We start from the raw sequence: 20,459 nt of genomic DNA on the forward strand, positions 1-20,459 counted from the left end.
CATGAAAAATCCAATGAGGAGAAGAAAAGCAAAGCCAAAGAGTCCATCCCAAAATCCGACAAACAAGCAAAATGAACAAAAAACATTGAATTCAATTCTTTCTGATTTTAGAAACTGCATTAAAGAAGGGGTGCACCGGTCCTGGAGATACTGCAATACCAGGTCAATGCGTGGAGTGGACAGAGCAAGCTCTTTTTCCATCTCCCTGTTCTAAAAATCCATTTAATATATGGTCCCCAGATAGGGGACGTATCAGATATTAAACTGATAAGAACAGATTTTTTTTTTTTGTGAAAACCCGAATTCGTGTACAAAACCCGAGTGCGCTTAAAAAAGTGACAAGTGCCACAAAAAAAGTGCACTAGGATGCTGGTCTTCTTGAAACCCTCTCCAAAAGGAGAAGGGTCCCCCAAACCATTCCCCGTCCCTCCGAGCCAAAAGGCCACAGCGAGGAACAGGGACAAAAAGCCACCTCCAGCCGAAGCCAGAGGCGACCCAATCTTACCCCCAGCACCTGCCCGAGTTCTCACCCGAGCAAGGCACTGGGAGCCAAAGACTGTGCTCCCCTCCCGGAAGAGGGGAGCCAACAACGCTCTCCTCCCGAAAGAGGAGAGCCAGGGGGGTTCAGGGGGGAGCGGAACCTGATGGCCACACACTCCCCCCCTAGACCTGCCAAGAGAGGAACCCGTAAGGGAACCGCATCCCGACAAAATCCTAGTAGGACGTGACACACGTGAATAAGTGGACACACAGTGACAAAGAAATTAAATAAATAGTGAAGGTTTCACAGTATAATACTGCCCGGACCTTCGACCGGGAATTGAAAAATTCCCCATCCTAAGGCCAGAAGGCCCGGAATAAGGGTGTGTGCGAAGAAAGAAAATTTGAAGTGCTTGTGCAAATGTGCCATAAACTCAAGTGGGGTTCCCAATCCCAGTGAGTTAAGGCACCCCAGGGTCACCACTCCTGGGGCACTTCACACTTCGGGCTTTCGATCTTCCCCGGCCCAATGGCGTCGATCCTGGGGGGCCATGCTTTCCACCAGATGACTATATTAGCCACCTGGCGTACTAACAAGCGCCTAAACCCCAGTGTGCATAATGTATCAATCTACTAGGGCGGCCAACATCCAAAACCGCCTTTTCGAAAGATACTACACTTGATCTTAGCCAAAAGGCCGAGAAGCGATAACCAGAATTGGTTTCAAACTACGGAGCCACCCAAGGATCCTGAAAAGTCCATTTGTGGAGATGAGCTCCTGGACTCCCGTTAAGAAGACATGTTGTCAACCTCTAGATCCCTTACATGCCTGCACTTTTCGGCTTGCTGCTGCTGCAATCCACGCGTTTTAGATCTGCATAACTCCACCTCTTTAAACACAGCACCTTCACCCCCTGCTGTTCCCACCCGCCTCAACACCGTTGGAAGGGAGGAGAACCAATTAAGGCGGGGGGTGGGGTGGAACGAGCAGCTGTCTACCCTTAGCAGGAGGGCTCCTGATTACATACCTCTCCTGCTGCTGCTGCTGCTGCTGGCTGTCCAGCAGCAGACTGAAGGTGGCTGCTGCTGTGCACAGGTATATAAAGGCTCAGAGCCTATTATGACACGCGCAGCCAGCGTTCCATTGCCACATTCCATCTACTGCAGGCAGGATACCTGGCTGGCTGAATGTCGCTGAGAAGCTCACAGAGACCGCCATAAGCAACAGTTTAACAGAATGCCACAGACTAATCAACCAAACTTTTTGGGTTGGGTTCTCTTTTATAGTCTGCAGGCATTAAATGAAAGAAGTCAGTGTTCCAGCAGAAGGAGACAACGTTTCAGAAAAGGCATTGTAGCAAACCAAAAAAGAAATTTTAAGCGCAGCAGAGTAACCAGCGCACATACCTGTTAGCTCAGGTGAGTTTAAAAGGCTGCTGTTGATAACAAGGGCATTTGCTAAATAGATGGTGTGTGTGCAACAATATACTGAAAGGTCAATTATATTGTGCAGCTTATCTCACCACCTGTAGTTATTTAGGTGAAAGCTCCAAAATGCTTGCCTAATATGTCTGTTTATCCAAAAGGAAGTAAAAAGGGAGAGCTAGAAAGATAGCATTGCATCACATTACATGGCAATGCAATGCACAGTTGCTGAAGTTGAACCAAAATGAGCTTGTAATCTGGCTTCTGCAACTTTGAACATGAAAAATCCAATGAGGAGAAGAAAAGCAAAGCCAAAGAGTCCATCCCAAAATCCGACAAACAAGCAAAATGAACAAAAAACATTGAATTCAATTCTTTCTGATTTTAGAAACTGCATTAAAGAAGGGGTGCACCGGTCCTGGAGATACTGCAATACCAGGTCAATGCGTGGAGTGGACAGAGCAAGCTCTTTTTCCATCTCCCTGTTCTAAAAATCCATTTAATATATGGTCCCCAGATAGGGGACGTATCAGATATTAAACTGATAAGAACAGATACTACACTTGATCTTAGCCAAAAGGCCGAGAAGCGATAACCAGAATTGGTTTCAAACTACGGAGCCACCCAAGGATCCTGAAAAGTCCATTTGTGGAGATGAGCTCCTGGACTCCCGTTAAGAAGACATGTTGTCAACCTCTAGATCCCTTACATGCCTTCACTTTTCGGCTTGCTGCTGCTGCAATCCACGCGTTTTAGATCTGCATAACTCCACCTCTTTAAACACAGCACCTTCACCCCCTGCTGTTCCCACCCGCCTCAACACCGTTGGAAGGGAGGAGAACCAATTAAGGCGGGGGGTGGGGTGGAACGAGCAGCTGTCTACCCTTAGCAGGAGGGCTCCTGATTACATACCTCTCCTGCTGCTGCTGCTGCTGCTGGCTGTCCAGCAGCAGACTGAAGGTGGCTGCTGCTGTGCACAGGTATATAAAGGCTCAGAGCCTATTATGACACGCGCAGCCAGCGTTCCATTGCCACATTCCATCTACTGCAGGCAGGATACCTGGCTGGCTGAATGTCGCTGAGAAGCTCACAGAGACCGCCATAAGCAACAGTTTAACAGAATGCCACAGACTAATCAACCAAACTTTTTGGGTTGGGTTCTCTTTTATAGTCTGCAGGCATTAAATGAAAGAAGTCAGTGTTCCAGCAGAAGGAGACAACGTTTCAGAAAAGGCATTGTAGCAAACCAAAAAAGAAATTTTAAGCGCAGCAGAGTAACCAGCGCACATACCTGTTAGCTCAGGTGAGTTTAAAAGGCTGCTGTTGATAACAAGGGCATTTGCTAAATAGATGGTGTGTGTGCAACAATATACTGAAAGGTCAATTATATTGTGCAGCTTATCTCACCACCTGTAGTTATTTAGGTGAAAGCTCCAAAATGCTTGCCTAATATGTCTGTTTATCCAAAAGGAAGTAAAAAGGGAGAGCTAGAAAGATAGCATTGCATCACATTACATGGCAATGCAATGCACAGTTGCTGAAGTTGAACCAAAATGAGCTTGTAATCTGGCTTCTGCAACTTTGAACATGAAAAATCCAATGAGGAGAAGAAAAGCAAAGCCAAAGAGTCCATCCCAAAATCCGACAAACAAGCAAAATGAACAAAAAACATTGAATTCAATTCTTTCTGATTTTAGAAACTGCATTAAAGAAGGGGTGCACCGGTCCTGGAGATACTGCAATACCAGGTCAATGCGTGGAGTGGACAGAGCAAGCTCTTTTTCCATCTCCCTGTTCTAAAAATCCATTTAATATATGGTCCCCAGATAGGGGACGTATCAGATATTAAACTGATAAGAACAGATACTACACTTGATCTTAGCCAAAAGGCCGAGAAGCGATAACCAGAATTGGTTTCAAACTACGGAGCCACCCAAGGATCCTGAAAAGTCCATTTGTGGAGATGAGCTCCTGGACTCCCGTTAAGAAGACATGTTGTCAACCTCTAGATCCCTTACATGCCTGCACTTTTCGGCTTGCTGCTGCTGCAATCCACGCGTTTTAGATCTGCATAACTCCACCTCTTTAAACACAGCACCTTCACCCCCTGCTGTTCCCACCCGCCTTAACACCGTTGGAAGGGAGGAGAACCAATTAAGGCGGGGGGTGGGGTGGAACGAGCAGCTGTCTACCCTTAGCAGGAGGGCTCCTGATTACATACCTCTCCTGCTGCTGCTGCTGCTGGCTGTCCAGCAGCAGACTGAAGGTGGCTGCTGCTGTGCACAGGTATATAAAGGCTCAGAGCCTATTATGACACGCGCAGCCAGCGTTCCATTGCCACATTCCATCTACTGCAGGCAGGATACCTGGCTGGCTGAATGTCGCTGAGAAGCTCACAGAGACCGCCATAAGCAACAGTTTAACAGAATGCCACAGACTAATCAACCAAACTTTTTGGGTTGGGTTCTCTTTTATAGTCTGCAGGCATTAAATGAAAGAAGTCAGTGTTCCAGCAGAAGGAGACAACGTTTCAGAAAAGGCATTGTAGGAAACCAAAAAAGAAATTTTAAGCGCAGCAGAGTAACCAGCGCACATACCTGTTAGCTCAGGTGAGTTTAAAAGGCTGCTGTTGATAACAAGGGCATTTGCTAAATAGATGGTGTGTGTGCAACAATATACTGAAAGGTCAATTATATTGTGCAGCTTATCTCACCACCTGTAGTTATTTAGGTGAAAGCTCCAAAATGCTTGCCTAATATGTCTGTTTATCCAAAAGGAAGTAAAAAGGGAGAGCTAGAAAGATAGCATTGCATCACATTACATGGCAATGCAATGCACAGTTGCTGAAGTTGAACCAAAATGAGCTTGTAATCTGGCTTCTGCAACTTTGAACATGAAAAATCCAATGAGGAGAAGAAAAGCAAAGCCAAAGAGTCCATCCCAAAATCCGACAAACAAGCAAAATGAACAAAAAACATTGAATTCAATTCTTTCTGATTTTAGAAACTGCATTAAAGAAGGGGTGCACCGGTCCTGGAGATACTGCAATACCAGGTCAATGCGTGGAGTGGACAGAGCAAGCTCTTTTTCCATCTCCCTGTTCTAAAAATCCATTTAATATATGGTCCCCAGATAGGGGACGTATCAGATATTAAACTGATAAGAACAGATACTACACTTGATCTTAGCCAAAAGGCCGAGAAGCGATAACCAGAATTGGTTTCAAACTACGGAGCCACCCAAGGATCCTGAAAAGTCCATTTGTGGAGATGAGCTCCTGGACTCCCGTTAAGAAGACATGTTGTCAACCTCTAGATCCCTTACATGCCTGCACTTTTCGGCTTGCTGCTGCTGCAATCCACGCGTTTTAGATCTGCATAACTCCACCTCTTTAAACACAGCACCTTCACCCCGTGCTGTTCCCACCCGCCTCAACACCGTTGGAAGGGAGGAGAACCAATTAAGGCGGGGGGTGGGGTGGAACGAGCAGCTGTCTACCCTTAGCAGGAGGGCTCCTGATTACATACCTCTCCTGCTGCTGCTGCTGCTGGCTGTCCAGCAGCAGACTGAAGGTGGCTGCTGCTGTGCACAGGTATATAAAGGCTCAGAGCCTATTATGACACACGCAGCCAGCGTTCCATTGCCACATTCCATCTACTGCAGGCAGGATACCTGGCTGGCTGAATGTCGCTGAGAAGCTCACAGAGACCGCCATAAGCAACAGTTTAACAGAATGCCACAGACTAATCAACCAAACTTTTTGGGTTGGGTTCTCTTTTATAGTCTGCAGGCATTAAATGAAAGAAGTCAGTGTTCCAGCAGAAGGAGACAACGTTTCAGAAAAGGCATTGTAGCAAACCAAAAAAGAAATTTTAAGCGCAGCAGAGTAACCAGCGCACATACCTGTTAGCTCAGGTGAGTTTAAAAGGCTGCTGTTGATAACAAGGGCATTTGCTAAATAGATGGTGTGTGTGCAACAATATACTGAAAGGTCAATTATATTGTGCAGCTTATCTCACCACCTGTAGTTATTTAGGTGAAAGCTCCAAAATGCTTGCCTAATATGTCTGTTTATCCAAAAGGAAGTAAAAAGGGAGAGCTAGAAAGATAGCATTGCATCACATTACATGGCAATGCAATGCACAGTTGCTGAAGTTGAACCAAAATGAGCTTGTAATCTGGCTTCTGCAACTTTGAACATGAAAAATCCAATGAGGAGAAGAAAAGCAAAGCCAAAGAGTCCATCCCAAAATCCGACAAACAAGCAAAATGAACAAAAAACATTGAATTCAATTCTTTCTGATTTTAGAAACTGCATTAAAGAAGGGGTGCACCGGTCCTGGAGATACTGCAATACCAGGTCAATGCGTGGAGTGGACAGAGCAAGCTCTTTTTCCATCTCCCTGTTCTAAAAATCCATTTAATATATGGTCCCCAGATAGGGGACGTATCAGATATTAAACTGATAAGAACAGATACTACACTTGATCTTAGCCAAAAGGCCGAGAAGCGATAACCAGAATTGGTTTCAAACTACGGAGCCACCCAAGGATCCTGAAAAGTCCATTTGTGGAGATGAGCTCCTGGACTCCCGTTAAGAAGACATGTTGTCAACCTCTAGATCCCTTACATGCCTGCACTTTTCGGCTTGCTGCTGCTGCAATCCACGCGTTTTAGATCTGCATAACTCCACCTCTTTAAACACAGCACCTTCACCCCCTGCTGTTCCCACCCGCCTCAACACCGTTGGAAGGGAGGAGAACCAATTAAGGCGGGGGGTGGGGTGGAACGAGCAGCTGTCTACCCTTAGCAGGAGGGCTCCTGATTACATACCTCTCCTGCTGCTGCTGCTGCTGCTGGCTGTCCAGCAGCAGACTGAAGGTGGCTGCTGCTGTGCACAGGTATATAAAGGCTCAGAGCCTATTATGACACGCGCAGCCAGCGTTCCATTGCCACATTCCATCTACTGCAGGCAGGATACCTGGCTGGCTGAATGTCGCTGAGAAGCTCACAGAGACCGCCATAAGCAACAGTTTAACAGAATGCCACAGACTAATCAACCAAACTTTTTGGGTTGGGTTCTCTTTTATAGTCTGCAGGCATTAAATGAAAGAAGTCAGTGTTCCAGCAGAAGGAGACAACGTTTCAGAAAAGGCATTGTAGCAAACAAAAAAAGAAATTTTAAGCGCAGCAGAGTAACCAGCGCACATACCTGTTAGCTCAGGTGAGTTTAAAAGGCTGCTGTTGATAACAAGGGCATTTGCTAAATAGATGGTGTGTGTGCAACAATATACTGAAAGGTCAATTATATTGTGCAGCTTATCTCACCACCTGTAGTTATTTAGGTGAAAGCTCCAAAATGCTTGCCTAATATGTCTGTTTATCCAAAAGGAAGTAAAAAGGGAGAGCTAGAAAGATAGCATTGCATCACATTACATGGCAATGCAATGCACAGTTGCTGAAGTTGAACCAAAATGAGCTTGTAATCTGGCTTCTGCAACTTTGAACATGAAAAATCCAATGAGGAGAAGAAAAGCAAAGCCAAAGAGTCCATCCCAAAATCCGACAAACAAGCAAAATGAACAAAAAACATTGAATTCAATTCTTTCTGATTTTAGAAACTGCATTAAAGAAGGGGTGCACCGGTCCTGGAGATACTGCAATACCAGGTCAATGCGTGGAGTGGACAGAGCAAGCTCTTTTTCCATCTCCCTGTTCTAAAAATCCATTTAATATATGGTCCCCAGATAGGGGACGTATCAGATATTAAACTGATAAGAACAGATACTACACTTGATCTTAGCCAAAAGGCCGAGAAGCGATAACCAGAATTGGTTTCAAACTACGGAGCCACCCAAGGATCCTGAAAAGTCCATTTGTGGAGATGAGCTCCTGGACTCCCGTTAAGAAGACATGTTGTCAACCTCTAGATCCCTTACATGCCTGCACTTTTCGGCTTGCTGCTGCTGCAATCCACGCGTTTTAGATCTGCATAACTCCACCTCTTTAAACACAGCACCTTCACCCCCTGCTGTTCCCACCCGCCTCAACACCGTTGGAAGGGAGGAGAACCAATTAAGGCGGGGGGTGGGGTGGAACGAGCAGCTGTCTACCCTTAGCAGGAGGGCTCCTGATTACATACCTCTCCTGCTGCTGCTGCTGCTGGCTGTCCAGCAGCAGACTGAAGGTGGCTGCTGCTGTGCACAGGTATATAAAGGCTCAGAGCCTATTATGACACGCGCAGCCAGCGTTCCATTGCCACATTCCATCTACTGCAGGCAGGATACCTGGCTGGCTGAATGTCGCTGAGAAGCTCACAGAGACCGCCATAAGCAACAGTTTAACAGAATGCCACAGACTAATCAACCAAACTTTTTGGGTTGGGTTCTCTTTTATAGTCTGCAGGCATTAAATGAAAGAAGTCAGTGTTCCAGCAGAAGGAGACAACGTTTCAGAAAAGGCATTGTAGCAAACCAAAAAAGAAATTTTAAGCGCAGCAGAGTAACCAGCGCACATACCTGTTAGCTCAGGTGAGTTTAAAAGGCTGCTGTTGATAACAAGGGCATTTGCTAAATAGATGGTGTGTGTGCAACAATATACTGAAAGGTCAATTATATTGTGCAGCTTATCTCACCACCTGTAGTTATTTAGGTGAAAGCTCCAAAATGCTTGCCTAATATGTCTGTTTATCCAAAAGGAAGTAAAAAGGGAGAGCTAGAAAGATAGCATTGCATCACATTACATGGCAATGCAATGCACAGTTGCTGAAGTTGAACCAAAATGAGCTTGTAATCTGGCTTCTGCAACTTTGAACATGAAAAATCCAATGAGGAGAAGAAAAGCAAAGCCAAAGAGTCCATCCCAAAATCCGACAAACAAGCAAAATGAACAAAAAACATTGAATTCAATTCTTTCTGATTTTAGAAACTGCATTAAAGAAGGGGTGCACCGGTCCTGGAGATACTGCAATACCAGGTCAATGCGTGGAGTGGACAGAGCAAGCTCTTTTTCCATCTCCCTGTTCTAAAAATCCATTTAATATATGGTCCCCAGATAGGGGACGTATCAGATATTAAACTGATAAGAACAGATACTACACTTGATCTTAGCCAAAAGGCCGAGAAGCGATAACCAGAATTGGTTTCAAACTACGGAGCCACCCAAGGATCCTGAAAAGTCCATTTGTGGAGATGAGCTCCTGGACTCCCGTTAAGAAGACATGTTGTCAACCTCTAGATCCCTTACATGCCTGCACTTTTCGGCTTGCTGCTGCTGCAATCCACGCGTTTTAGATCTGCATAACTCCACCTCTTTAAACACAGCACCTTCACCCCCTGCTGTTCCCACCCGCCTCAACACCGTTGGAAGGGAGGAGAACCAATTAAGGCGGGGGGTGGGGTGGAACGAGCAGCTGTCTACCCTTAGCAGGAGGGCTCCTGATTACATACCTCTCCTGCTGCTGCTGCTGCTGGCTGTCCAGCAGCAGACTGAAGGTGGCTGCTGCTGTGCACAGGTATATAAAGGCTCAGAGCCTATTATGACACGCGCAGCCAGCGTTCCATTGCCACATTCCATCTACTGCAGGCAGGATACCTGGCTGGCTGAATGTCGCTGAGAAGCTCACAGAGACCGCCATAAGCAACAGTTTAACAGAATGCCACAGACTAATCAACCAAACTTTTTGGGTTGGGTTCTCTTTTATAGTCTGCAGGCATTAAATGAAAGAAGTCAGTGTTCCAGCAGAAGGAGACAACGTTTCAGAAAAGGCATTGTAGCAAACCAAAAAAGAAATTTTAAGCGCAGCAGAGTAACCAGCGCACATACCTTTTAGCTCAGGTGAGTTTAAAAGGCTGCTGTTGATAACAAGGGCATTTGCTAAATAGATGGTGTGTGTGCAACAATATACTGAAAGGTCAATTATATTGTGCAGCTTATCTCACCACCTGTAGTTATTTAGGTGAAAGCTCCAAAATGCTTGCCTAATATGTCTGTTTATCCAAAAGGAAGTAAAAAGGGAGAGCTAGAAAGATAGCATTGCATCACATTACATGGCAATGCAATGCACAGTTGCTGAAGTTGAACCAAAATGAGCTTGTAATCTGGCTTCTGCAACTTTGAACATGAAAAATCCAATGAGGAGAAGAAAAGCAAAGCCAAAGAGTCCATCCCAAAATCCGACAAACAAGCAAAATGAACAAAAAACATTGAATTCAATTCTTTCTGATTTTAGAAACTGCATTAAAGAAGGGGTGCACCGGTCCTGGAGATACTGCAATACCAGGTCAATGCGTGGAGTGGACAGAGCAAGCTCTTTTTCCATCTCCCTGTTCTAAAAATCCATTTAATATATGGTCCCCAGATAGGGGACGTATCAGATATTAAACTGATAAGAACAGATACTACACTTGATCTTAGCCAAAAGGCCGAGAAGCGATAACCAGAATTGGTTTCAAACTACGGAGCCACCCAAGGATCCTGAAAAGTCCATTTGTGGAGATGAGCTCCTGGACTCCCGTTAAGAAGACATGTTGTCAACCTCTAGATCCCTTACATGCCTGCACTTTTCGGCTTGCTGCTGCTGCAATCCACGCGTTTTAGATCTGCATAACTCCACCTCTTTAAACACAGCACCTTCACCCCCTGCTGTTGCCACCCGCCTCAACACCGTTGGAAGGGAGGAGAACCAATTAAGGCGGGGGGTGGGGTGGAACGAGCAGCTGTCTACCCTTAGCAGGAGGGCTCCTGATTACATACCTCTCCTGCTGCTGCTGCTGGCTGTCCAGCAGCAGACTGAAGGTGGCTGCTGCTGTGCACAGGTATATAAAGGCTCAGAGCCTATTATGACACGCGCAGCCAGCGTTCCATTGCCACATTCCATCTACTGCAGGCAGGATACCTGGCTGGCTGAATGTCGCTGAGAAGCTCACAGAGACCGCCATAAGCAACAGTTTAACAGAATGCCACAGACTAATCAACCAAACTTTTTGGGTTGGGTTCTCTTTTATAGTCTGCAGGCATTAAATGAAAGAAGTCAGTGTTCCAGCAGAAGGAGACAACGTTTCAGAAAAGGCATTGTAGCAAACCAAAAAAGAAATTTTAAGCGCAGCAGAGTAACCAGCGCACATACCTGTTAGCTCAGGTGAGTTTAAAAGGCTGCTGTTGATAACAAGGGCATTTGCTAAATAGATGGTGTGTGTGCAACAATATACTGAAAGGTCAATTATATTGTGCAGCTTATCTCACCACCTGTAGTTATTTAGGTGAAAGCTCCAAAATGCTTGCCTAATATGTCTGTTTATCCAAAAGGAAGTAAAAAGGGAGAGCTAGAAAGATAGCATTGCATCACATTACATGGCAATGCAATGCACAGTTGCTGAAGTTGAACCAAAATGAGCTTGTAATCTGGCTTCTGCAACTTTGAACATGAAAAATCCAATGAGGAGAAGAAAAGCAAAGCCAAAGAGTCCATCCCAAAATCCGACAAACAAGCAAAATGAACAAAAAACATTGAATTCAATTCTTTCTGATTTTAGAAACTGCATTAAAGAAGGGGTGCACCGGTCCTGGAGATACTGCAATACCAGGTCAATGCGTGGAGTGGACAGAGCAAGCTCTTTTTCCATCTCCCTGTTCTAAAAATCCATTTAATATATGGTCCCCAGATAGGGGACGTATCAGATATTAAACTGATAAGAACAGATACTACACTTGATCTTAGCCAAAAGGCCGAGAAGCGATAACCAGAATTGGTTTCAAACTACGGAGCCACCCAAGGATCCTGAAAAGTCCATTTGTGGAGATGAGCTCCTGGACTCCCGTTAAGAAGACATGTTGTCAACCTCTAGATCCCTTACATGCCTGCACTTTTCGGCTTGCTGCTGCTGCAATCCACGCGTTTTAGATCTGCATAACTCCACCTCTTTAAACACAGCACCTTCACCCCCTGCTGTTGCCACCCGCCTCAACACCGTTGGAAGGGAGGAGAACCAATTAAGGCGGGGGGTGGGGTGGAACGAGCAGCTGTCTACCCTTAGCAGGAGGGCTCCTGATTACATACCTCTCCTGCTGCTGCTGCTGGCTGTCCAGCAGCAGACTGAAGGTGGCTGCTGCTGTGCACAGGTATATAAAGGCTCAGAGCCTATTATGACACGCGCAGCCAGCGTTCCATTGCCACATTCCATCTACTGCAGGCAGGATACCTGGCTGGCTGAATGTCGCTGAGAAGCTCACAGAGACCGCCATAAGCAACAGTTTAACAGAATGCCACAGACTAATCAACCAAACTTTTTGGGTTGGGTTCTCTTTTATAGTCTGCAGGCATTAAATGAAAGAAGTCAGTGTTCCAGCAGAAGGAGACAACGTTTCAGAAAAGGCATTGTAGCAAACCAAAAAAGAAATTTTAAGCGCAGCAGAGTAACCAGCGCACATACCTGTTAGCTCAGGTGAGTTTAAAAGGCTGCTGTTGATAACAAGGGCATTTGCTAAATAGATGGTGTGTGTGCAACAATATACTGAAAGGTCAATTATATTGTGCAGCTTATCTCACCACCTGTAGTTATTTAGGTGAAAGCTCCAAAATGCTTGCCTAATATGTCTGTTTATCCAAAAGGAAGTAAAAAGGGAGAGCTAGAAAGATAGCATTGCATCACATTACATGGCAATGCAATGCACAGTTGCTGAAGTTGAACCAAAATGAGCTTGTAATCTGGCTTCTGCAACTTTGAACATGAAAAATCCAATGAGGAGAAGAAAAGCAAAGCCAAAGAGTCCATCCCAAAATCCGACAAACAAGCAAAATGAACAAAAAACATTGAATTCAATTCTTTCTGATTTTAGAAACTGCATTAAAGAAGGGGTGCACCGGTCCTGGAGATACTGCAATACCAGGTCAATGCGTGGAGTGGACAGAGCAAGCTCTTTTTCCATCTCCCTGTTCTAAAAATCCATTTAATATATGGTCCCCAGATAGGGGATGTATCAGATATTAAACTGATAAGAACAGATACTACACTTGATCTTAGCCAAAAGGCCGAGAAGCGATAACCAGAATTGGTTTCAAACTACGGAGCCACCCAAGGATCCTGAAAAGTCCATTTGTGGAGATGAGCTCCTGGACTCCCGTTAAGAAGACATGTTGTCAACCTCTAGATCCCTTACATGCCTGCACTTTTCGGCTTGCTGCTGCTGCAATCCACGCGTTTTAGATCTGCATAACTCCACCTCTTTAAACACAGCACCTTCACCCCCTGCTGTTCCCACCCGCCTCAACACCGTTGGAAGGGAGGAGAACCAATTAAGGCGGGGGGTGGGGTGGAACGAGCAGCTGTCTACCCTTAGCAGGAGGGCTCCTGATTACATACCTCTCCTGCTGCTGCTGCTGCTGGCTGTCCAGCAGCAGACTGAAGGTGGCTGCTGCTGTGCACAGGTATATAAAGGCTCAGAGCCTATTATGACACGCGCAGCCAGCGTTCCATTGCCACATTCCATCTACTGCAGGCAGGATACCTGGCTGGCTGAATGTCGCTGAGAAGCTCACAGAGACCGCCATAAGCAACAGTTTAACAGAATGCCACAGACTAATCAACCAAACTTTTTGGGTTGGGTTCTCTTTTATAGTCTGCAGGCATTAAATGAAAGAAGTCAGTGTTCCAGCAGAAGGAGACAACGTTTCAGAAAAGGCATTGTAGCAAACCAAAAAAGAAATTTTAAGCGCAGCAGAGTAACCAGCGCACATACCTGTTAGCTCAGGTGAGTTTAAAAGGCTGCTGTTGATAACAAGGGCATTTGCTAAATAGATGGTGTGTGTGCAACAATATACTGAAAGGTCAATTATATTGTGCAGCTTATCTCACCACCTGTAGTTATTTAGGTGAAAGCTCCAAAATGCTTGCCTAATATGTCTGTTTATCCAAAAGGAAGTAAAAAGGGAGAGCTAGAAAGATAGCATTGCATCACATTACATGGCAATGCAATGCACAGTTGCTGAAGTTGAACCAAAATGAGCTTGTAATCTGGCTTCTGCAACTTTGAACATGAAAAATCCAATGAGGAGAAGAAAAGCAAAGCCAAAGAGTCCATCCCAAAATCCGACAAACAAGCAAAATGAACAAAAAACATTGAATTCAATTCTTTCTGATTTTAGAAACTGCATTAAAGAAGGGGTGCACCGGTCCTGGAGATACTGCAATACCAGGTCAATGCGTGGAGTGGACAGAGCAAGCTCTTTTTCCATCTCCCTGTTCTAAAAATCCATTTAATATATGGTCCCCAGATAGGGGACGTATCAGATATTAAACTGATAAGAACAGATACTACACTTGATCTTAGCCAAAAGGCCGAGAAGCGATAACCAGAATTGGTTTCAAACTACGGAGCCACCCAAGGATCCTGAAAAGTCCATTTGTGGAGATGAGCTCCTGGACTCCCGTTAAGAAGACATGTTGTCAACCTCTAGATCCCTTACATGCCTGCACTTTTCGGCTTGCTGCTGCTGCAATCCACGCGTTTTAGATCTGCATAACTCCACCTCTTTAAACACAGCACCTTCACCCCCTGCTGTTGCCACCCGCCTCAACACCGTTGGAAGGGAGGAGAACCAATTAAGGCGGGGGGTGGGGTGGAACGAGCAGCTGTCTACCCTTAGCAGGAGGGCTCCTGATTACATACCTCTCCTGCTGCTGCTGCTGGCTGTCCAGCAGCAGACTGAAGGTGGCTGCTGCTGTGCACAGGTATATAAAGGCTCAGAGCCTATTATGACACGCGCAGCCAGCGTTCCATTGCCACATTCCATCTACTGCAGGCAGGATACCTGGCTGGCTGAATGTCGCTGAGAAGCTCACAGAGACCGCCATAAGCAACAGTTTAACAGAATGCCACAGACTAATCAACCAAACTTTTTGGGTTGGGTTCTCTTTTATAGTCTGCAGGCATTAAATGAAAGAAGTCAGTGTTCCAGCAGAAGGAGACAACGTTTCAGAAAAGGCATTGTAGCAAACCAAAAAAGAAATTTTAAGCGCAGCAGAGTAACCAGCGCACATACCTGTTAGCTCAGGTGAGTTTAAAAGGCTGCTGTTGATAACAAGGGCATTTGCTAAATAGATGGTGTGTGTGCAACAATATACTGAAAGGTCAATTATATTGTGCAGCTTATCTCACCACCTGTAGTTATTTAGGTGAAAGCTCCAAAATGCTTGCCTAATATGTCTGTTTATCCAAAAGGAAGTAAAAAGGGAGAGCTAGAAAGATAGCATTGCATCACATTACATGGCAATGCAATGCACAGTTGCTGAAGTTGAACCAAAATGAGCTTGTAATCTGGCTTCTGCAACTTTGAACATGAAAAATCCAATGAGGAGAAGAAAAGCAAAGCCAAAGAGTCCATCCCAAAATCCGACAAACAAGCAAAATGAACAAAAAACATTGAATTCAATTCTTTCTGATTTTAGAAACTGCATTAAAGAAGGGGTGCACCGGTCCTGGAGATACTGCAATACCAGGTCAATGCGTGGAGTGGACAGAGCAAGCTCTTTTTCCATCTCCCTGTTCTAAAAATCCATTTAATATATGGTCCCCAGATAGGGGACGTATCAGATATTAAACTGATAAGAACAGATACTACACTTGATCTTAGCCAAAAGGCCGAGAAGCGATAACCAGAATTGGTTTCAAACTACGGAGCCACCCAAGGATCCTGAAAAGTCCATTTGTGGAGATGAGCTCCTGGACTCCCGTTAAGAAGACATGTTGTCAACCTCTAGATCCCTTACATGCCTGCACTTTTCGGCTTGCTGCTGCTGCAATCCACGCGTTTTAGATCTGCATAACTCCACCTCTTTAAACACAGCACCTTCACCCCCTGCTGTTGCCACCCGCCTCAACACCGTTGGAAGGGAGGAGAACCAATTAAGGCGGGGGGTGGGGTGGAACGAGCAGCTGTCTACCCTTAGCAGGAGGGCTCCTGATTACATACCTCTCCTGCTGCTGCTGCTGGCTGTCCAGCAGCAGACTGAAGGTGGCTGCTGCTGTGCACAGGTATATAAAGGCTCAGAGCCTATTATGACACGCGCAGCCAGCGTTCCATTGCCACATTCCATCTACTGCAGGCAGGATACCTGGCTGGCTGAATGTCGCTGAGAAGCTCACAGAGACCGCCATAAGCAACAGTTTAACAGAATGCCACAGACTAATCAACCAAACTTTTTGGGTTGGGTTCTCTTTTATAGTCTGCAGGCATTAAATGAAAGAAGTCAGTGTTCCAGCAGAAGGAGACAACGTTTCAGAAAAGGCATTGTAGCAAACCAAAAAAGAAATTTTAAGCGCAGCAGAGTAACCAGCGCACATACCTGTTAGCTCAGGTGAGTTTAAAAGGCTGCTGTTGATAACAAGGGCATTTGCTAAATAGATGGTGTGTGTGCAACAATATACTGAAAGGTCAATTATATTGTGCAGCTTATCTCACCACCTGTAGTTATTTAGGTGAAAGCTCCAAAATGCTTGCCTAATATGTCTGTTTATCCAAAAGGAAGTAAAAAGGGAGAGCTAGAAAGATAGCATTGCATCACATTACATGGCAATGCAATGCACAGTTGCTGAAGTTGAACCAAAATGAGCTTGTAATCTGGCTTCTGCAACTTTGAACATGAAAAATCCAATGAGGAGAAGAAAAGCAAAGCCAAAGAGTCCATCCCAAAATCCGACAAACAAGCAAAATGAACAAAAAACATTGAATTCAATTCTTTCTGATTTTAGAAACTGCATTAAAGAAGGGGTGCACCGGTCCTGGAGATACTGCAATACCAGGTCAATGCGTGGAGTGGACAGAGCAAGCTCTTTTTCCATCTCCCTGTTCTAAAAATCCATTTAATATATGGTCCCCAGATAGGGGATGTATCAGATATTAAACTGATAAGAACAGATACTACACTTGATCTTAGCCAAAAGGCCGAGAAGCGATAACCAGAATTGGTTTCAAACTACGGAGCCACCCAAGGATCCTGAAAAGTCCATTTGTGGAGATGAGCTCCTGGACTCCCGTTAAGAAGACATGTTGTCAACCTCTAGATCCCTTACATGCCTGCACTTTTCGGCTTGCTGCTGCTGCAATCCACGCGTTTTAGATCTGCATAACTCCACCTCTTTAAACACAGCACCTTCACCCCCTGCTGTTCCCACCCGCCTCAACACCGTTGGAAGGGAGGAGAACCAATTAAGGCGGGGGGTGGGGTGGAACGAGCAGCTGTCTACCCTTAGCAGGAGGGCTCCTGATTACATACCTCTCCTGCTGCTGCTGCTGCTGGCTGTCCAGCAGCAGACTGAAGGTGGCTGCTGCTGTGCACAGGTATATAAAGGCTCAGAGCCTATTATGACACGCGCAGCCAGCGTTCCATTGCCACATTCCATCTACTGCAGGCAGGATACCTGGCTGGCTGAATGTCGCTGAGAAGCTCACAGAGACCGCCATAAGCAACAGTTTAACAGAATGCCACAGACTAATCAACCAAACTTTTTGGGTTGGGTTCTCTTTTATAGTCTGCAGGCATTAAATGAAAGAAGTCAGTGTTCCAGCAGAAGGAGACAACGTTTCAGAAAAGGCATTGTAGCAAACCAAAAAAGAAATTTTAAGCGCAGCAGAGTAACCAGCGCACATACCTGTTAGCTCAGGTGAGTTTAAAAGGCTGCTGTTGATAACAAGGGCATTTGCTAAATAGATGGTGTGTGTGCAACAATATACTGAAAGGTCAATTATATTGTGCAGCTTATCTCACCACCTGTAGTTATTTAGGTGAAAGCTCCAAAATGCTTGCCTAATATGTCTGTTTATCCAAAAGGAAGTAAAAAGGGAGAGCTAGAAAGATAGCATTGCATCACATTACATGGCAATGCAATGCACAGTTGCTGAAGTTGAACCAAAATGAGCTTGTAATCTGGCTTCTGCAACTTTGAACATGAAAAATCCAATGAGGAGAAGAAAAGCAAAGCCAAAGAGTCCATCCCAAAATCCGACAAACAAGCAAAATGAACAAAAAACATTGAATTCAATTCTTTCTGATTTTAGAAACTGCATTAAAGAAGGGGTGCACCGGTCCTGGAGATACTGCAATACCAGGTCAATGCGTGGAGTGGACAGAGCAAGCTCTTTTTCCATCTCCCTGTTCTAAAAATCCATTTAATATATGGTCCCCAGATAGGGGACGTATCAGATATTAAACTGATAAGAACAGATACTACACTTGATCTTAGCCAAAAGGCCGAGAAGCGATAACCAGAATTGGTTTCAAACTACGGAGCCACCCAAGGATCCTGAAAAGTCCATTTGTGGAGATGAGCTCCTGGACTCCCGTTAAGAAGACATGTTGTCAACCTCTAGATCCCTTACATGCCTGCACTTTTCGGCTTGCTGCTGCTGCAATCCACGCGTTTTAGATCTGCATAACTCCACCTCTTTAAACACAGCACCTTCACCCCCTGCTGTTCCCACCCGCCTCAACACCGTTGGAAGGGAGGAGAACCAATTAAGGCGGGGGGTGGGGTGGAACGAGCAGCTGTCTACCCTTAGCAGGAGGGCTCCTGATTACATACCTCTCCTGCTGCTGCTGCTGCTGGCTGTCCAGCAGCAGACTGAAGGTGGCTGCTGCTGTGCACAGGTATATAAAGGCTCAGAGCCTATTATGACACGCGCAGCCAGCGTTCCATTGCCACATTCCATCTACTGCAGGCAGGATACCTGGCTGGCTGAATGTCGCTGAGAAGCTCACAGAGACCGCCATAAGCAACAGTTTAACAGAATGCCACAGACTAATCAACCAAACTTTTTGGGTTGGGTTCTCTTTTATAGTCTGCAGGCATTAAATGAAAGAAGTCAGTGTTCCAGCAGAAGGAGACAACGTTTCAGAAAAGGCATTGTAGCAAACCAAAAAAGAAATTTTAAGCGCAGCAGAGTAACCAGCGCACATACCTGTTAGCTCAGGTGAGTTTAAAAGGCTGCTGTTGATAACAAGGGCATTTGCTAAATAGATGGTGTGTGTGCAACAATATACTGAAAGGTCAATTATATTGTGCAGCTTATCTCACCACCTGTAGTTATTTAGGTGAAAGCTCCAAAATGCTTGCCTAATATGTCTGTTTATCCAAAAGGAAGTAAAAAGGGAGAGCTAGAAAGATAGCATTGCATCACATTACATGGCAATGCAATGCACAGTTGCTGAAGTTGAACCAAAATGAGCTTGTAATCTGGCTTCTGCAACTTTGAACATGAAAAATCCAATGAGGAGAAGAAAAGCAAAGCCAAAGAGTCCATCCCAAAATCCGACAAACAAGCAAAATGAACAAAAAACATTGAATTCAATTCTTTCTGATTTTAGAAACTGCATTAAAGAAGGGGTGCACCGGTCCTGGAGATACTGCAATACCAGGTCAATGCGTGGAGTGGACAGAGCAAGCTCTTTTTCCATCTCCCTGTTCTAAAAATCCATTTAATATATGGTCCCCAGATAGGGGACGTATCAGATATTAAACTGATAAGAACAGATACTACACTTGATCTTAGCCAAAAGGCCGAGAAGCGATAACCAGAATTGGTTTCAAACTACGGAGCCACCCAAGGATCCTGAAATGTCCATTTGTGGAGATGAGCTCCTGGACTCCCGTTAAGAAGACATGTTGTCAACCTCTAGATCCCTTACATGCCTGCACTTTTCGGCTTGCTGCTGCTGCAATCCACGCGTTTTAGATCTGCATAACTCCACCTCTTTAAACACAGCACCTTCACCCCCTGCTGTTCCCACCCACCTCAACACCGTTGGAAGGGAGGAGAACCAATTAAGGCGGGGGGTGGGGTGGAACGAGCAGCTGTCTACCCTTAGCAGGAGGGCTCCTGATTACATACCTCTCCTGCTGCTGCTGCTGCTGGCTGTCCAGCAGCAGACTGAAGGTGGCTGCTGCTGTGCACAGGTATATAAAGGCTCAGAGCCTATTATGACACGCGCAGCCAGCGTTCCATTGCCACATTCCATCTACTGCAGGCAGGATACCTGGCTGGCTGAATGTCGCTGAGAAGCTCACAGAGACCGCCATAAGCAACAGTTTAACAGAATGCCACAGACTAATCAACCAAACTTTTTGGGTTGGGTTCTCTTTTATAGTCTGCAGGCATTAAATGAAAGAAGTCAGTGTTCCAGCAGAAGGAGACAACGTTTCAGAAAAGGCATTGTAGCAAACCAAAAAAGAAATTTTAAGCGCAGCAGAGTAACCAGCGCACATGCCTGTTAGCTCAGGTGAGTTTAAAAGGCTGCTGTTGATAACAAGGGCATTTGCTAAATAGATGGTGTGTGTGCAACAATATACTGAAAGGTCAATTATATTGTGCAGCTTATCTCACCACCTGTAGTTATTTAGGTGAAAGCTCCAAAATGCTTGCCTAATATGTCTGTTTATCCAAAAGGAAGTAAAAAGGGAGAGCTAGAAAGATAGCATTGCATCACATTACATGGCAATGCAATGCACAGTTGCTGAAGTTGAACCAAAATGAGCTTGTAATCTGGCTTCTGCAACTTTGA

At 45.2% G+C, this 20,459-nt stretch overlaps 14 non-coding genes and 2 pseudogenes across 14 annotated transcripts; all 16 read right to left on the bottom strand.

Moving 5' to 3' along the window:
• Positions 1-125: 125 nt before the first annotated feature.
• LOC141207312 (U2 spliceosomal RNA) lies at positions 126-303 on the bottom strand (annotated as a pseudogene).
• A 794-nt stretch (positions 304-1,097) lies between these two features.
• On the bottom strand, positions 1,098-1,189 carry LOC141207380 (U2 spliceosomal RNA; annotated as a pseudogene).
• Positions 1,190-2,307: 1,118 nt separating this feature from the next.
• Positions 2,308-2,498, bottom strand: LOC141207677 (U2 spliceosomal RNA). The gene has a single exon (XR_012278005.1). It is a non-coding gene; the product is annotated as a U2 spliceosomal RNA (small nuclear RNA).
• A 1,118-nt stretch (positions 2,499-3,616) lies between these two features.
• LOC141207689 (U2 spliceosomal RNA) lies at positions 3,617-3,807 on the bottom strand. Its single transcript, XR_012278017.1, has one exon. It is a non-coding gene; the product is annotated as a U2 spliceosomal RNA (small nuclear RNA).
• A 1,115-nt stretch (positions 3,808-4,922) lies between these two features.
• On the bottom strand, positions 4,923-5,113 carry LOC141207700 (U2 spliceosomal RNA). The gene has a single exon (XR_012278028.1). It is a non-coding gene; the product is annotated as a U2 spliceosomal RNA (small nuclear RNA).
• Positions 5,114-6,228: 1,115 nt separating this feature from the next.
• On the bottom strand, positions 6,229-6,419 carry LOC141207712 (U2 spliceosomal RNA). The gene has a single exon (XR_012278040.1). It is a non-coding gene; the product is annotated as a U2 spliceosomal RNA (small nuclear RNA).
• A 1,118-nt stretch (positions 6,420-7,537) lies between these two features.
• On the bottom strand, positions 7,538-7,728 carry LOC141207724 (U2 spliceosomal RNA). The gene has a single exon (XR_012278051.1). It is a non-coding gene; the product is annotated as a U2 spliceosomal RNA (small nuclear RNA).
• Positions 7,729-8,843: 1,115 nt separating this feature from the next.
• LOC141207735 (U2 spliceosomal RNA) lies at positions 8,844-9,034 on the bottom strand. Its single transcript, XR_012278062.1, has one exon. It is a non-coding gene; the product is annotated as a U2 spliceosomal RNA (small nuclear RNA).
• A 1,115-nt stretch (positions 9,035-10,149) lies between these two features.
• On the bottom strand, positions 10,150-10,340 carry LOC141207746 (U2 spliceosomal RNA). Its single transcript, XR_012278073.1, has one exon. It is a non-coding gene; the product is annotated as a U2 spliceosomal RNA (small nuclear RNA).
• A 1,112-nt stretch (positions 10,341-11,452) lies between these two features.
• Positions 11,453-11,643, bottom strand: LOC141207759 (U2 spliceosomal RNA). The gene has a single exon (XR_012278084.1). It is a non-coding gene; the product is annotated as a U2 spliceosomal RNA (small nuclear RNA).
• A 1,112-nt stretch (positions 11,644-12,755) lies between these two features.
• On the bottom strand, positions 12,756-12,946 carry LOC141207154 (U2 spliceosomal RNA). Its single transcript, XR_012277576.1, has one exon. It is a non-coding gene; the product is annotated as a U2 spliceosomal RNA (small nuclear RNA).
• A 1,115-nt stretch (positions 12,947-14,061) lies between these two features.
• LOC141207770 (U2 spliceosomal RNA) lies at positions 14,062-14,252 on the bottom strand. Its single transcript, XR_012278095.1, has one exon. It is a non-coding gene; the product is annotated as a U2 spliceosomal RNA (small nuclear RNA).
• Positions 14,253-15,364: 1,112 nt separating this feature from the next.
• On the bottom strand, positions 15,365-15,555 carry LOC141207782 (U2 spliceosomal RNA). Its single transcript, XR_012278106.1, has one exon. It is a non-coding gene; the product is annotated as a U2 spliceosomal RNA (small nuclear RNA).
• A 1,112-nt stretch (positions 15,556-16,667) lies between these two features.
• Positions 16,668-16,858, bottom strand: LOC141207155 (U2 spliceosomal RNA). Its single transcript, XR_012277577.1, has one exon. It is a non-coding gene; the product is annotated as a U2 spliceosomal RNA (small nuclear RNA).
• A 1,115-nt stretch (positions 16,859-17,973) lies between these two features.
• On the bottom strand, positions 17,974-18,164 carry LOC141207793 (U2 spliceosomal RNA). The gene has a single exon (XR_012278117.1). It is a non-coding gene; the product is annotated as a U2 spliceosomal RNA (small nuclear RNA).
• A 1,115-nt stretch (positions 18,165-19,279) lies between these two features.
• LOC141207805 (U2 spliceosomal RNA) lies at positions 19,280-19,470 on the bottom strand. The gene has a single exon (XR_012278128.1). It is a non-coding gene; the product is annotated as a U2 spliceosomal RNA (small nuclear RNA).
• Positions 19,471-20,459: the final 989 nt, after the last annotated feature.

Source organism: Phyllobates terribilis, unplaced genomic scaffold (genome assembly GCF_046119375.1).
Source record: "Phyllobates terribilis strain yellow unplaced genomic scaffold, ASM4611937v1 Scaffold_160__1_contigs__length_4322635, whole genome shotgun sequence".
Classification (NCBI taxonomy): Eukaryota; Metazoa; Chordata; class Amphibia; order Anura; family Dendrobatidae; genus Phyllobates; species Phyllobates terribilis.